At 46.6% G+C, this 17,149-nt stretch overlaps 1 pseudogene; it reads left to right on the top strand.

The window, feature by feature from the left end:
* Window positions 1–16,176: 16,176 nt before the first annotated feature.
* Window positions 16,177–16,610, top strand: LOC131910581 (small ribosomal subunit protein eS19-like; annotated as a pseudogene).
* The last annotated feature ends 539 nt before the right edge of the window (window positions 16,611–17,149 follow it).

Genomic DNA, 17,149 nt, shown 5'->3' on the forward strand with positions numbered 1-17,149 from the left:
GAAAGAGAGAGCTTCTCCTGTGTGACCTGTCTTTTCATTGCCTCTCTGTTTTACCTTCTCATTGGTTTTAAACCTAACCACATGATTTCCTCGTCACTGCCTGTCTATACAGACCTCCAGGTCTCTATGGTTCGTACTGAGATTAAAAGTTCGGGTCAACGCTTGGCTATGTCCTTGAACACACAAAGACTCTGCTTGCCATGTGATCAGATTAAGGGCGTGTGCCACCAACAGCTGGACTTCTGCTAAATGACTTGCTTTTAGCTCTGACCCCCAGGCAACTTTATTTATTAACATACAAATAAAATCACACTTCAGCACAAATAAGGTATCACCATATAGCTCGGTGGTAGGATACTTGCCTAGCATGCACCAGGACATGGGTGCATTCCTGGCACTAGAAAAGAAAAGAAAAAAAAGAAAGAAAGAAATATAAAATAAAATTAGTAACATCAGCCTTTCATTTTTAAGGTCATGGAAAGCCTCTTACATCACTTCTCTCAAAGTTTAGTAACTGTTTACCACCCCTCTGGCAGTTAGGTTTTCTGAGTATGCTGACATTTGCGAGGTTCCCTTTTCTAGTCTGCCTTCATCATAGCCCCGACCGGTTAGTAGAATGCCTTCGGCCCAGGGCTGACTTCCTCCTGACCCTGGGGCCCAGTATGGCAGCTGGCTCAGGCTTCTCTATCCGCTGCTTCTACGTCTTCCCTCCACTCTTCCACCAGGCTGTTTTCTTTCTATATATGGTAATACTGCTCACCAGAAAAGCCGCTAGCTTCCCGGGAAGACTGGAAAGTGACATCACCCTAACATAAACTTTCTGACACTGGCCGCTGTCTTCTCTGTTAGCAACCGGGAGGCTTATTGTGAAGGCAGCTGTAGGGGTTGGATGTGTGCTGCGGCAAGCCCAGAGCGGTGCTAAGGAGTGGGGAGTCAGCGCTGCGGGGCCAGCCTGCCAGGCGCCCGGTGCACAGTGAAGCTGCCATCACACGGGCGTCGTGCACCAGTTCCTAGACGCTCAGCAAGTTGCGCTGTCTGGGGAGCTCTCTGGCTGGGATAGTGGGGCACAGATGGAGGATTTGTCCAAAGTCAGGTGGCTTCGCTGTTAACCATGGAACTAGCGGAGCAGCGCTCTGTCTTTCCATGCATCAATGCTGGAGTAGACGCCCTTATCCAGGACACCAAAAAAAAAAAAAAAAAAAAAAAAAAAAGGCCTCTTACTCTAAGCTCTAGGGAGGAAGTTCCAGGACAGCGGAGAGCAGCGCAGGAACCCTGCTGGGTAATTAGTCTCGGAAAAAGAACTTCCTCTATTCCCTAGTGAGATTGACCCCAGAAAAAGCCCAGGCCCTCTGAATCACCAGAGGCTTAAGGAGATGGCTGGACTAGGAAGTCTTTTGAAAATGATCTCATCATCCTTGAAAAGAAACTCTTCCTGGTTATTTGGTTTTTAAAAAGACATACTTCAACTGACCCAATGAAGTAAGCCTAAGTGGAATCCCAGCAGAGACTGAGCCAAACGAATCCCAAGTTCAAGGCCAACCAACCTGGGGTACAGAGGTGAGTTCCAGACCAATTGGAATAATTTAGTAAGGCTGCCTCCAAGTAAGAAGTGTAAAAAGAGGACTGAAATACAGTTCCATGATAATGTTTGTCTGCCTGCAGCAGCCAGTACTGGGAGGGAAAAAAAATTATAGACTAACGGAGAAGAGACTTTTTCCAAAGTTATTGCAGAGTTCTCATCCAAATTTTGTATTTAAATAAAACAGCATTGATTTTGACTTGTACATATACTTAGAAAATGGAAAGGAGGAAACTGGATGCCTCACCCTCTTCTGAAGGAGCCTGTAGTGTGTTTCACTGAAAGGAGGCTGGACAGTTGTCATAGTAACTCATCATATCACAGCGTGACATCAGATCTGAAGTCCACATCCAGTTCTTTCCGCTGAACTGATAAAAGTACCAGCCTACTTAGAGGCAGAATGAAGTCAATCCCTGCCTGCTGGGTGCAGTGTTGAGTAATGTTTCTCTGACTGGGAAACTAGGACAACTCTGAGGTTGGCCTCACACAGGGACTTTCAGCCTGATTTCCCTTTCCGCTTGAATATTTCTGCTGCCCCTCCCACCCGGATTTGCCCTTATTCTGACCAGCAAAAGTAGTTAATCAGGACAGAGACAGCTCGGTTAGGAAAAGCGCTTGCTTTGCAAGCATGAGGATTTCGTTCAATCCCCAGAACCCGGAGAAAGCCTGGGTGTGATGGTGCACTCCTGCAATCACAGGAAATGCAAACGGGAGAGGTCCTGGGGCCAGTCAGCCTAGCCAAACCAATGGGCTCCAGGTTCAGTGAGAGATCCTGTCTCAAAACTGAGGAAGACCCAAACATCGACTTCTGGCTCCCCGCATGCACACTTAAATGCACAAACACCTACACACATGCACAAGCAAAGGTGATTGATTAGTTTCTGCATTATAACCAACCTGGTCCCATTTCGTATCACCACAGCCATGGCCTTCATTGTCTCTATTCTCTCTGGAGTTCCCTACTGGCTAAAACAAAGAACTTAAGCTCAGCTAAAAAACAAAACAAAACAAAACTCAAAGAACAAACCCTCCTCATAATAGTGTATGCATCCCAACTCAGAAGTCTGACACTCCCTCTTTCCTCGGTGGCATGCAGTTGTGGCACAGGATCCGGTACCTTGCCTTGGGTGAAGTCAGAAGACTAAGAAACACAGCACCCTGGCCCTAGTTTTCCCACACCGTGGCTTTTGTGGTTTTTTTGGGGGAATGGGATCTAGAGGAAGTCGCTGTCTGCCATCTAGTGTCCCCAGCTGGATTTGCATCTTGCCACTGTGCCGACGGAACAGAGCTCGGATTAGAATGAGGCAGAGTTTACACAGGACTCTCCTTTGGAACTTCAGAGCTACACAAACAAAACAAAACACCAAGAAGAACACGTCGCTGAACATTGACTGCAAAACCAGGGATCGGGAGATGATGTGAGACCAGTATAAGACTTCAGAAAGCTGATTAGAGAACTGTGACTAGCCACGCCTCTTTTTTTTTTTTTTTTTGGTCATGCAGGCTCAAATTGAGTGAATGCCTCTGAACCTCTGTGTCCAGTTGGTCATCTGGTCTTTTCTGTTTCTTATTTTTCAATGCCACGTGAGTGCCATGGCCCTGGGAGGAGTCCAGCCCCAGCTTTCCCCACCTTTTCATGTTTTACTTCCTATCACTGTTCCCTTGGTTCATAGATGCTCAGTGCTTTGCTTCTTCTTAGCTATGACGGACTGCTCCATTCTTGGGCTAATCCCGCTGATCCGCTGTTGTCTAAACGCTGTGGAACCCCATTCCCTTCCCACATTCTCACGTCTATATGAGCAAATGGCCAGAGGGTGATGTGGGATTCATCAGTCACACTTCACCTTATGTTTGAAGGCAGTGACCCTCGCTGATCTGGACTCATATCATCTGCTCAGCTTGGCTGTCTCTGTGTGGATGCTTTCGCAGTCACGCTGTGGCAGTAAGCCTGTCTCATTGCCACTTTGTGGTCTTCATGCTGGACACTGGTCCTGTCATGTTCAGTCAAAGCCTCCTACTGATCAGGATCCAACCTCTGCTTTATCTGCCTTGTCTGTAATTAGATTCCTATAGAATATGTTCTATAACTGAGTCTAGTGCAAATACCATTGAACGGTTGGTGGTTATTATACAGACTTTATGGTTGGTGGTTATTATACAGACTTTATGGTTGGTGGTTATTATACAAACTTTGCTCTAATTTAACACAAAATGTATCGCAAAATAATCACCAGATATTTACCCCTTCTCATATCTCCTACACTTTTGGGAATATAGTGCTTTCCTGAAGAGGTGTGTTCATTGTTTTAGTCACCCTTAGCTCATGGAAAAGGGAGCTGTTGTTATATTCTCTGTCCCTCTCCCTTCCTTCCTTCCTTCCTTCCTTCCTTCCTTCCTTCCTTCCTTCCTCTCTCTCTCTCCCTCCCTCCTTCCTTTCCTCCTTCCCTCTTTCTCCCTCCCTCCCTCCTTCCCTCTTCCTCCCTCCCTCTTTCCTTCCCTCTCCCTCCCTCTCTTCCTTCTTCCCTCCCTCTCCCTGACAGGATCTCCTGTAGCCAAAGCAGGTCTCAAATTCTCTGTGTGTCTGAGAGTGACTTTGAACTTCTGATCCTCCTGCTCCACATCCCAAGGGCTGGGGTTACAGCTGTGCACCTCCCCACCACATTTATACAGGGCCAGGATGGAACCCAGGGCTCCCTGCCCATTAAGCAAGCACTTTACCAAGCTACCCCCCCCCCCCCAGCCCCTGTTATTCCTGCTCTCTAAATGAGGATATTGAAGCCCAGAGCATCCGTGACAGTGCCAGGCGGGGAGCTCTAACCCACCTCTGCCCAGTGCCCTTCCCAGGCTCACTGTCTTCAGACTGGCACAGAGAGAGCGCTGTGCAAAGTTCTTTATTTTTAGCTGGACATGTAGACACAGGCTTGTGCTTGAAGGAGGGGCCAGCCAGCAGATTTTAATCAGGGTGTGTGGTTGTGTACTGGCCTGCCTGGCAATTTCAGTTCTTTCTGGGTGGTTATGCCACACAGGCAGCCCACACCCATTTGTCCCTTTTGAAAACCACTAACTGATATTCTGGAAGATATGACGTTCTTTAACACAGGCCTCTAATTAAAGGGCGAGCTGTCTTGTTTACTCCTGTAGACTGCAAAGGGTTTAACTGATTGGGGTGCTTTCTTGGCCTGCCACAGGTGTCCTGGGGGATTGGGCTCCGCATGGAGGAACAATAAAGAACAGCTATTTGAGATTTATTTATTTACTTACTTATTTATTGTGACATTGTCTTGTGTAGCTCAGGATGGCTTAGAACTCTCCAAGTAGCTGAAGAGACCTTGAATTCTGATTCTTCTGCTTCCACAGCCCGAGTGCTGGATGCTGGAAATCTGGAGCAAGCACCTCGGTTCCAATTGTGTGTGATGTTGAGGATAAACCCAGGATTCACAGTGCATGCTGCCCATTCAGCCACATCTCCACCTTTCCCCAGTTGCTTAAAAAGTCACTGGGAGTAAGGGGATTCCCCCGACCATGATGGATTCATTTTCTGTCTGATGTTTGGTGTTGCATTCACTTTGTACAGAAGAAATGCATCAAATCTTGCACTGAAGGGACATGGGGGTAGCTCAGTGGTAAGGCTCCTGCTTAGCAGGCCCACGGTAGGCGTCCTAGCACTGAAACAAATATAAAGAAAATTTTCGCCGGGTGGTGGTGGCACACGCCTTTAATCCCAGCACTCAGGAGGCAGAGGCAGGCGGATCTTTGTGAGTTCGAGACCAGCCTGGTCTCCAAAGCGAGTTCCAGGAAAGGCGCAAAACTACACAGAGAAACCCTGTCTCGAAAAAACCAAAAAAAAAAAAAAAGAAAAAGAAAAAAAGAAAAAAGAAAATTTTCTATGGAGGCATGTGTTTTCTGGTGTCTGGATGGGACTGAAGGGTTGGGTCCTGGGGCAGGAGGACTGGGCAGCAAAATGAAAATGTCATATTTATATGTGCTTAGGGTTCAGGGGACCATATGGATGGTATTCATTCCACCAAATGTTGCTGGAGCTATCTCTAGTCCCGCCCGGGCTGGCAGCCACTCAGACTCAAATAAACACACAGATATTTATATTATTTTAAACTGTTTGGCCTAATGGCTCAGGCTTCTTGCTATCTAGTTCTTATATCTTAAATGAACCCATTTCTATAAAGCTATACCTTGCCCCGTGGCTCGTGGCTTATCGGTATCTTACATGTTGCTTCTCATCGTGGCGGCTGGCAGCGAGCTTCTCCTGACTCAGCCTTCCCCTTCCCAGAACCAAGTAACAGTTACATAGAAGCTGGCAACACTGTTGAAGGAGAATGTTTATATATGTGCAACTGAACATGAAAAGCAGTTAAAGAAACTATAACTATTGATGATCCCAGATCTTAAGGTAACCAAGCCCTAATCAGACAGGGCTGGAGACAGGGCTGGAGACACGGCAAGTGTCACTCTGGTCCTCAAGGCCACACCCCTCCTGCCACCCTAGAGTCAGAGGCAGCCTGACTGCTGTCTTGCTGCATGAGATTCATACCCTACCCAGAGAGAGAGCCTAACGCAAACAACTAAAAGTCAGGAAGATTTATTTTGACTGACAGTTTCAATTTATAATGTATAACAGCCTTGACTCTGAGCGAAGGTACTTCAGGCCATGTTTGCTGGTTCTGTGTGGCATGACGTCATGTTCGGTATAAAGAGTGCCTGCTTGTATATTCAGAGCCAAGGCTGCAGTGAAGGCACTCAGTGTTGCTGAAAGTACCTGAGGTTGGTCAGAGAACCCAGGCCCTGAGCAGAAAGAGCTGTGAACAGGGCAGAAGCACACCCAGCCCCATGCTGTGTAGGAGCCAAAGCTGCCTGACACACCTTCCCTGTTATGCTTTAATCAAGCCGTACTCACCTACCCAGAAAAAAAGTATGAGCCTGGTCACATAGCCTGTTCCATGTGCTCTGTTCTCCTGACTCAGTCACCTATCACAGTTCACATATTAACTAATCCTACTTCCTTTAAGAGCAAAACCTCCCTTTTCTATAGCAATGTTAATGAGTAAATGGATACTTTGCTTTGTCTGCAAGACTGAAACTTCTTACATGAGAACCCCACCACACTGCTTGCTGGTGCCAAGAAATCTCTTGCCTGAAGGGACAACTGGACTCATCTCCCTCTCTCTCTTGATCATCCTTTCCTTGCCATTCCCAGTACCTAGCAGGATTCATTACACATCTGGTTTTGAGTTCAGTTTTGGTCACTGCATGTTCAGCAAGTTCTGTTACTAATATTTTTCGAGCTGGGCGTTTGGTTATATTCGATGAAACATTTCAGCTCCTGCGCGGACACCATTCACCGTGACTTTGTAAGAAACAGTCAAAGCTGGATACCAGAAAGTAAATCTAATCTCAAGTTCTTATCGTGTTAGGGCTGAGGGTGAACTTCAACTTGGCTGGAGTGGGCTGTGAAGATCTTTTCACTACGAAAATGAGGTTGAGACACCTCTCTGGGACATCGAAAGGGCTGTGAAGCCTCTGAAACCTTCCAGTTTCATGACAAACATCTTATCCATTTTTGTCCCACTGGTCAAAGCAAGTCATATATCTGAGTTCAGGGTGCCAAGGCAAGGCCAGGTATTTGATGCACCAGGAAGACCGGCATTGTTGGAAAGGATGAATAATTGTGAAAAACTAGCGTAAAGCCCTGGGTAGGGGTTGGGGATGTGAGTTGGTTGGGAGAGTGCTAGCCTGGCATGCAGACACCCTGGATTCCACCCCTAATACTGTTTAAACAGGGTGGGGAAATGCGCACCTATACTCTAGGCATTCAAAGGTAGAGACCAGAAGATTGGAAATTCAAGGCCATCCTTGGAAATATAGTGAAATTACAGACCCCTTAGGACACACGAGCCCCTGTCTCAAAAGAACTACAAGCCTTCTGCCTCTGTCCCCTGCTAGAATTAAAGACCGTGGGCCACCACACCTGGTTTAGATGATGTTAGGTATTGATGTTAGGCTTTGTGTGTGTTAGGCAAGCACTACCAACTGAGCTTACAGTCAGAGATAAATTTGGGAGTTGCGATTTTTTTTTTTAAAACTCAGGGAGTTATGGTGCTTCTGGACCTTCTGAGAACTACATCTTGGATCTGCTCTAGTAATCCCCTCAGTCCACACTATGTTAGAGTTGTTAATGGTCTCAGATTGGGGGTGAGATCACAAGAGAGCCGGTGAGAATGTTCCCCACCTGTGAATTCCCTTACTTGGAGGAAGGAAATGTTTCCTCTGATTCCTGAGTCTTTTGGGTAAGTCCCACGGCCCAGCAGCAATGTGTGAGAAGAGGATGTTTACGGGGACAGGCGCAAATGAGAAGAAAATGGGTGATTATGGATAGTACAAGCTTCATGCCTCAGCTATGACTCTTTAGGCAGAGGAGGAAGTGAAGGCACAGAGGGGTTCAGTGCCTCATCCAAGGGCCTACCTGATGGTAGGGTCAGTATTTTTTTTTTTTTTTTTTTTTTTGGTTTTTCGAGACAGGGTCTCTCTGTGTAGCTTTGCGCCTTTCCTGGAACTCACTCTGTAGACCAGGCTGGCCTCGAACTCGAACTCACAGAGATTCACCTGGCTCTGCCTCCCAAGTGCTGGGATTAAAGGCGTGCGCCACCGCCACCGCCACCGCCACCGCCACCGCCACCACCCGGCATGGGTCAGCGTTTTATCCTAGGAGTCTGACTCCAGAATACTGAGTCGTTTCCCAAACACTGGAGCTCTGATTTTTTTTAATAACGTTTTATTTATTTATTTTTATGATTTATTTAGTTATTACATATACAGTGCTCTGTCTGCACGTATGCCTGCAGGCCAGAAGAGGGCGCCAGATCTCATTACAGATGATTGTGAGCCACCATGCAGGTGCTGGGAATTGAACTCAGGACCTCTGGAAGAACAGACAGTGCTCTTAACCTCTGAGCCATCTCTCCAGCCCCTGGAGCTCTGATTTTAATGGGAGTGCTCATAGCCTTCTCTTGTCTCAAATTTCAACAGCTACCAGTAAAGCAAAAGTAGGAGATTCACATGTGACCATCATACAACCTCGTGAAGTGGATTTATGGGCTTTTCCAAGAATTAATTACCCGGGACTCCGCTGCCACAGTGCTTACTTATCCAGTATGCATGGAACTGGGCTGTTGGCCCAGCACTGCACGAACTGGGTGTGGTGACTCATGTGTGAGATCTCAGCACTGGAGAGACAGGTAGAGGCAAGAGTGTCAAGAGTTTAAGGTCATCCTTGACTACATAGTGAGTCTGAGGATAGCCTGAGATGTATAAGACTACCTCAAAAAAAAAAAAAAAGCCATTGAAATTGATGTTGGTGGTTGGTGGTGTCACCATAAAATTTGGTATAGGCACACAGAACTCCAAGCCCAGGAGGTTCCATAATTGACCCCTCAGAAGCATTCTCACCTCCCTCTGAACTACTCTGCCACACTTTCACTGGGTGCAAGAAAACCTGAGGCATCTTGAGGAGGATTCACATTACCGTATGAGGGAAACTTTGAATATTTGTTCTAGACTATCTATGGACTCACACAGAACTGAGCTCTTGCTAAACACCATAGTCAGGGAAACAGCTATTGAAATCACGCGAGGCCATCCATCACAGGCCAGCGTCCTGTTCCTGAGGTGCTCTCCTTCCTGCCTTTAATGTTCCTTATTTCCTACTAGGTCTGATTTCCAGATGGAAGATTGTCTATCGGTTGCCTCTAGGCTTGTTTCTAGGGAGCACAGAGCTCAGACCCACTTCATATGGTGGCTCCCAGGTACCCCCTAAATAAACACGTGTATATGCAGAAAAGGTCAGGTTAAAGTCAGGCAAACACCACTGACACCACATCACAGGTTTGAAAGAGGAAGACCAAAGTGAGTTATGACAGGCTGAACCCACAGACTCATCAGAGCCCCCGCCGCCATGCTTGGTCCCGAGTTTGAAATCCAGCATCTACCTCAATCAAATTGACATGCAGGCATTCGTACTTCCTACACGTCTGCTCTTTCCTTAGGGTTCTGAAAAATGGAAGGGACTCCTGACGACATGTATTGGAAATAAAAATCTTTGGGGAGCAGAACTGGACCCTTAGAAGCTGCCTGGAGACCTGGTTTCATGCAGCTCATCTGCACTCTGAAGGAGGTGGTCAGCCAGGGCTGGAATGATGATGGCAGGGGCTGCGGAACACCTGCCACCAACAAGCTCAGGAGAGTTTAGTAAGATGGCTTAAGCGTAGCTCGAGAGGAAAATGGTGCTGATGTTTATCCATACACTGGGACTCAGTATCTGGTACGCACATACCTGTTCCCTGAGAGCTTCTTCACCCAGTGGATTGCCTGCTAGCTAAAATCCTACAGCAGAAAAATCTCCCATTCCCAACTTCACAGTGTGGAAAGCCCCCTGCCCCGCCCCTGCCCCGCCCCCCGCCCCGCCCCCGCCCTGCCCTCACCCCCAACCCCGGTTGTTGTCCAGTTGCTAAGGGTGGATGCCTCCTGTGACTGTGACTCTGCGGCCTGTAATTCTTTCTCCTTGGGCTCTGCCAGCTTTCGGGGCTTTTGGGCTCTCTGGTAGATGATTCTAGAAGGGCCATTCATTTCAATGGACATATCTCACTGGATGGATGGAACTCAGGGACCAAGCTCCACGGAGCCCGAGTACAGGCATTGTAGTCTTTCTGGGTGCCCAAGAAGAAAACAAATTGGTCTGGAGAAAAAGTTAAGAAAAGTCACACCATCTCAGTGAGAAGCCAGGAATGTCCCCACGCTGTGCAGAAGGCAGCTTTTCAGACAAGCACTGATGTTTCCAATCTTAATAGGAGGAGCTGCCAGCCCTGGCACAAGACGCCTTCTCTGTCCAGCCTCACTGTGCTCGCTCACGCTGCTCAGGACCCAGCTTGCCTCCTCTGCCTCAGGCCCTGCGTTCTCTGCAGTGGAGCAACAGGCCTCTTTCAAAGTGTCACAAACATTCACACCTTTAGGGCTTTGCAAATGGCATTTCCTGTATGAAACACCTCTCCCCCTCGCCCTGCACCCTCCAGCAGCCGGGCCAGGGACTTCTTTTCTGTGGACTTGTCTTGAACTTCCTCCCTGGACAAAGTTCATCACCTCCGATGGGTTGTCAGCTGTTGTACTGTCTTTTTTTTCTGCTTGCTTCTTTTTTTGTTCACTTGTACGTTTCTAGATGTTTCCACTGGGCTAAAACACATCAGGGTAAATAAGTGAACGAGATCGATATTTAGAAGTCCTAAAGTCTAACTGAAGAACCAACCCAGAAATTTACAACATAGTAAACCAGGTATATAATCCCAGCACATGAGCATCTGAGACAGGAGGATTGCCTCAAGTTGGAGGCTAACTTGGGCTACAGAGGCTCTGCCTCCAAACAAAAGCAAATTACCAGTTTAAAAAAAAAAAGAAAAAGAAAAAATATTTATTTCAGCTGGGTATGGTGACACACACCTTTAATCTTAGCACTTGAGAGGCAGAGGCAGGTGGATCTCAGAGCACAAGGCCAGATTGGTCTACAGAGCAAGTTCCAGGACAGTCAGGGCTACACAGAGAAACCCCATCTTGGAAAAAAAAAAGATTTATTTTTATTTATGTTTATGAGAGTTTTGCTTGCATGTATATGTGCCTCTGCCTCCCAAGTGCTGGAACTAAAGGAAAGTGCCATTATGCATGGTTCTCAAAGCAAATTTTATTTAAGAAAAGTTGAAAGTTAGTCTGGGGATGTAGCTCAGTTGGTAGAGGCAAGCAGATCAGCATAGCACACTCCAGGCCAGCCAAGGCTACATAGTGAGACCTTGTCTCAAAAAAAAAAAAGTCTATATTTAGGAATGTATGTCTACATATATGCATGTGTATATATAACAAAAATGAAAGAAGAGGCCATGAATTTGAGAGAGAGAAAGGGGGTTACCTGGGAGGGGGCTGCAAGAAGGAAAGGGAAGGGGGAATGATAGAGTCCTGTTATATATGAAATCCTGGGCTTCATCTCCAGTAAGCAATATATGGGGTGTGGCGGCACATGCTAAAACCCCAGCCCTCAGGACGTGGAGGCAGGCAGAACAGAAGCTTGAGTTTGGTCGGTCAGGTGGCTCAGTGATGAAGGGAATCTGCTATCTGCTAACAATCCTGGGATGGATCCCTGGACCTCACGTGGTGGAAGGAGAGAACTGACTCCTCCCTGTTGTTCTGACCATCACAAGTGCTTGGTGATATGATCCCTGCCCAATTCATTACATAAATCAGTGTAAAACAATTAAAAAAATAAAAGGAGCTTAAGGTCATCTTTAGTTACACAGGGAGTTTGAGTCTAGTTTGGGCTACATGAGGCCCTGTCTCAAAGGTGTGGGTGTTGGTGGAGTGGGGTGGGGGAGTTGAAAGCTATTTGAAAATATGTTCTAGATGCACTGAGTCCCTAGAGAATAAATAGAAAAGCAGAAAGAACACTTGAGCTATTGCTCGGGTCCCCTCTGCAGTGCTGAGTGCTGGGCCTGGACACAGGGGAAGACGTGGAGCAGGCTCAGAGAGGATTCTGCCTGGCCTGGATCCTCACACGTCTACAGGGAGAAAGTCTAAGGTTTGGGAGAAACACAGAAAAGATGTGAATTTACATTAACATTTCATCTTCTGGGCGTGGCAAAGCCCACCCTCCCACTGGGAAGCACATACTCTGAACTGAGCATGCTCTGGATTCTATCCCAGGAAAGGAGCCCATGTTTCCACCTTCCCAAAGGCAATGGACAGCTACAGGTCGGAAAAAATCATTCCCATAATGGATCTGAGGGAAAAATCAAAGACAGGTCTCTTCCTAGTAGCATGGTGACAGTGTGGCTCGAGTCAGTGACTTTGGCAGTGAAAGTTCACCTTCAAAATTTTATTTTAAAAAAATCTATCTATCTATCTATCTATCTATCTATCTATCTATCTATCTATCTATCTATCTATGTATCTATCTATCTATCAATCTACACACATATATATATTCTGCACTCTGGTTTGTACTTAACAGAGCTCAGAACCTCTACAAGCAAGCCCTCTCCTGGCTGATTTCCCCAATGCCTTACCCAGGCCTTCTAAGGCTTTTTACTAGCAGTCAGTGTCATGTGATTAACCTTCAGGGTGGTTAACAGGGGTAGTTAGGCTGGTCCAACCTGAAAGAAGAAGAGGAGACCCCGAGAGCGAGAGATTGGCACCTAGGCGCTGTGTGTGATTGGCATCCAGGCGCTGGACAGCAACAGAGACAGATGTTGGATCCACGTTTCCCACCCCATCAAATTCCCTTTTCACGTAAGGTTGGAAAACTCATTTTGATTCCCATGACTGAATAGGCAACCCCGTCTTTTGTCAGCTAAATCCATTTTCTCCTCCCCCTGGCGACAGTTTCTCTTCAGTTTCTGCCAAGATTCTCTGTTGTCTCCATAAGTCTCTGCCCAAGGTGAGTACTGGAAGGATGAGCTTATGAAGTTAAACAGCGAAAGACAACAGGAAGGTGATTTAACAGGAGCAGCCCACAGTGACACAGATAGGTAGTTTTTCTTGAATTTTGGTCATGGGGGCTTCCCCATTGCTTCTCGGGTGCCTTCTGCCAACAGCTTAGGATGAACTATACTTCGTGTTTCAGAAATGACAAAACCGAGAGTAAGCTAGGTGGGATGGGGTAGGAGAGGGCAGGGAGAGAGGCCTCAGAACGAAAGCACCAGACTCCAGGAATAAGGAAAGCGTTTCATTAATCTCCTCTCCATCTTACAGCCAATGTGAATCATAAACACCTCAGAAGGTGTGGAGACCACAAACTAGCGGTTGGCAAACAGCCCCCTACGAACTTTAGGGTGAGAAGGCAGTCCCAGCTCCAGCACTCCCTGCCCCCCTTCCTCCCCCCCAGGGATGCTGACAACTGTTCAGAATGGAAGGGTGGTTATTTTATTATTATTTCTAAAGATTTGTTTATTTTATTTTATTTTATTTTATTTTATTTTATTTTATTTTATTTTATTTTATTTGTGTGTGTGTGTGTGTATCTCTCTCTGTGTATATATACTGGTGGGTGCATAAATCTCTGTATTTGTGAAGGCCATAAAAGGGTGTTGGACCCCTCAGAGCTGGAATTACAAACAGAATTTGTAAGGTGCTTGGCTTATACCTGGGTGCTGGATCCTAACTCCATTCCTCATGATTATGCAGTAAGTGGGTTTTGTTGTTGTTGTTGTTGTTTTGTTTTTTTTTTTTTTTTCATTTGTTTGTTTTGAGACAGGGTCTCTCTACTGAGCCCTGGCTACCCTAGAACTCACCATGTAGACCAGGTTGGCCTTGAACTCACAGAGATCTGCCTGCCTCTGCCTCCCACAGGCTGGGATTCTAGGTCTGTGCCCCCACACCCAGTGCAGTAAGTTTTCTTAACTCCTGAGATATTGCTCCAGCCTGGAAAGACAGTTAGTTTTAGAAGACTTGGATTCTAATTCCAGGTCTTCTCTGGACCATCTTTCTGACTTTGAATTCATTATTCTTCACTTTTTTGGGGGAGGGGGGTGTGATGGAGTCTCACTATGTAGCACAGGATAGCTTCTAATTTGTGGCACTCCTCCCAACTTGGCCTCGTGGTGCTAGGGTCACAGGCATGAGCTACCATGCCCCACTATTCCGATTTTCTGAGACAGGGTCTTATGTGGCTCAGGCTGTGTGGTAATTTGAATGTAATTGGCCCCCATCATCTCATAGGGAGTGGCATTATTTGGAGGTGTAGCTTTGTTAAAGTGGGTATGGCCTTGTTGGAAGAAGTGTATCACTATGGGTGCAGGTTTTGAAGTTCCCTATGCTCAGGATATGACCCAGTGAGTCAGTCAACTTCCTGTTGCCTGAAAGATGTAGAACTCTCAGCTCCAGCACCACATCTGCCTGCATACCACCATGCTCCCCGTCATGATGATAATGGTCTGAACCTCTGAAACTGTAAGCAAGCCAGCCCAATTAAATGTTTTAATTTATAAAAGTTGCCATGGTCATGGTGTCTCTTCACAGCAATAAAAACCCTAACTAAGAGAGGCTGAAATCTAACTTTTTTTCTTTCTTTCTTTTTTTTTCTGAGACAGGGTTTCTCTGTGTAACTTTGCGCCTGTCCTGGAACTCACTCTGTAGCCCAGGCTGGCCTCGAACTCACAGAGATCTGCCTGGCTCTGCCTCCCAAGTGCTGGGATTAAAGGCATGAGCCGCCACCACCCGGATGAAATCTAACTTTCTATGTGGTCAAGGATGACAATGAATTTCTAGTCCTCCTGAGTGCATGCACCTTGGTTTATGCAGTGCTGAGAATGGAACCCAGGGCTTTCTACAAAGGTATGCTTGTGGCTCTCTTTCTTCCTGCTGCCTGTGGATCTGGATGTTGAACTCTCAGCTACTTCTCCAGCACCAAGTCTGCCTGTGTGCTGCCATGCTCCCTGCCATACTAACAATGGACTGAACCTCTGAAACTGTAAGCCAGCCCCAATGAAATGGTTTCCTTTATAAGAGTTGCCATGGTCATGGTGTCTCTTCACAGCAACAGAACACTAAGACATGCATGCTAGGCAAGTGGTCTACCAACTGAACTACACCCCATCCCCTATTCTTCACTCCTCAGATCCTCTGTTTCTCCATCTGCCCATGAGGACATTACGCTGTAGCATCTCTCAGGTTACTCCCAGCTCTGCCTTCCAAACACTAGTCTCTACTTCCTACATCGCGTCATCTAGTAAATGAGTTCCACACAACTGATGTTGCTGCCAAATTATGGTAACAAGTGAGAAATGGTTCCCTTGTTGTTGGTTTATATTAACAGTTCCAAAATCCAGCTGGTGGAAGGCTTGCCCAGCATACATGAAGGCCTGGGTTCCATTCCCAATACTGTATATAAATGAGGCATGGAGGCTGACACCTGCTGCTCTGGTATTTGGGAGTGGAGGCAGGGAGATCAGAAGTCATCCTTAGTGATACAGTGACTTGGAGACCAGCTTGGTTCTTTCTGCCCCTCTTCCTCTTTCTATCCTCCCTCCCCCTCTCTCATCCCTCTCTCTCTAATTCTGAAAGCCTGTATGATGTATACATGTGGCCTTTGTGTGGGTTACGTGTTGTACAGGGTTTTACATTATGGTTAAAGAACTTAGAAGCAACCAAATCAAGCCACTATGTTGGGGAAAACCCAAACCCACAGGATTAGTCTGCAAGAAAGAGAACTTTTCCTTTTCTCCCCTGTTTTTTTTTTTTTTTTTTACTGTTTTCAAACTAGCCTCCCCGGTTGTCACATTTCATCTTCAGAATCTTTCACATTCCCTTCGTCTTCAGAGCTGCAGGTCAAGGTAGCAGGGCTCCTCGGGTAGGACAGCCAGCACCGACCCAGCCATCTGTGGGGGAGCTCAGAAGACTCTCAGGCCATCAGGGTTTGCACAGACTTCAGATTTCCTGAGCAGGTTTCTATCATGCCACATGCTCTTTCTGGGTCCTAGAAGCACTGTGACAGCTGTAGTTAAAAAACCACAGCAGCTGCTTTTTCCCCTGGCTGGCAACGCAGAGGCCACACGATGCCTGGAGTTCCTATGAAAGATGTTAACCAGTAGGAGTTCATCAGAGCTCTGGTAGCCTTCCTCAAAAAGTCTGGGAAGCTGCAAGTCCCCACGGGGTAGACATGGTCAACCTGGCCCAACATAAAGAGCTTGCCCCATGATGAAACCTGGATCTACACAGGAGCAGCTTCTGCTGCATAGCACTTGTACCTCTGAGATGATGCTAGGGTTGGTTCCATGACCAAGATCTACGGAGGACGGTAGAGAAATGGTGTGAGGCTCCGTCACATCAGCAGAGGCTCTAAGACTGTGGCCTGCCGGGTCCTCCAAGTAATGGAGGGGCTGAAAATGGTGGAAAAAGACCAAGATGGGGCCGCAAGCCAACCCCTCTGGAACAGAGAGATGTGGACAGGGTTGCCAGACAGGTGGTGGCTGCCAACAAGAAGCATTAGAACAAAGTATGCTGGATTAATAAATTGCCTCATTCATAAACAAAACAATCAACACAAAACAAACACACTGTGTACACAGACACACATAGACACACACACACACACACACACACACACACACACACACACGACAGTAGATCAGTATATACTTTTTACAATACTTCGTCTTCTCTGACTTTTTGTTTGAACTTAGAGGTGCTGAGTTATGGGGACTTCAAACAATGGGCATTTTCCTTTTGTAACATAGAGATGATAGAAAAACAATTTCAAAACAGGAACCAAAAAAGATTTCATGATATAGTTTCAACCTAATGTCTGGAATTACCTTGACTTGTTTTAATACATGACAATTGACGTGTGTGTGTGTGTGTGTGTGTGTGTGTGTGTGTGTGTGTGTGTGTATGTGTGTGTGTGTGTGTGAACCGGCCTAAAATTTGCCAATTCAGCTAAACTATCTGGTCAGAGAGCCCCCAAAAATCCACACAGATCTCTCTAGCACCCACTCCTGGCTTTTTATCTGAGGCTAGAGACCCATCTCA

Source organism: Peromyscus eremicus, chromosome 5, assembly GCF_949786415.1.
Source record: "Peromyscus eremicus chromosome 5, PerEre_H2_v1, whole genome shotgun sequence".
Classification (NCBI taxonomy): Eukaryota; Metazoa; Chordata; class Mammalia; order Rodentia; family Cricetidae; genus Peromyscus; species Peromyscus eremicus.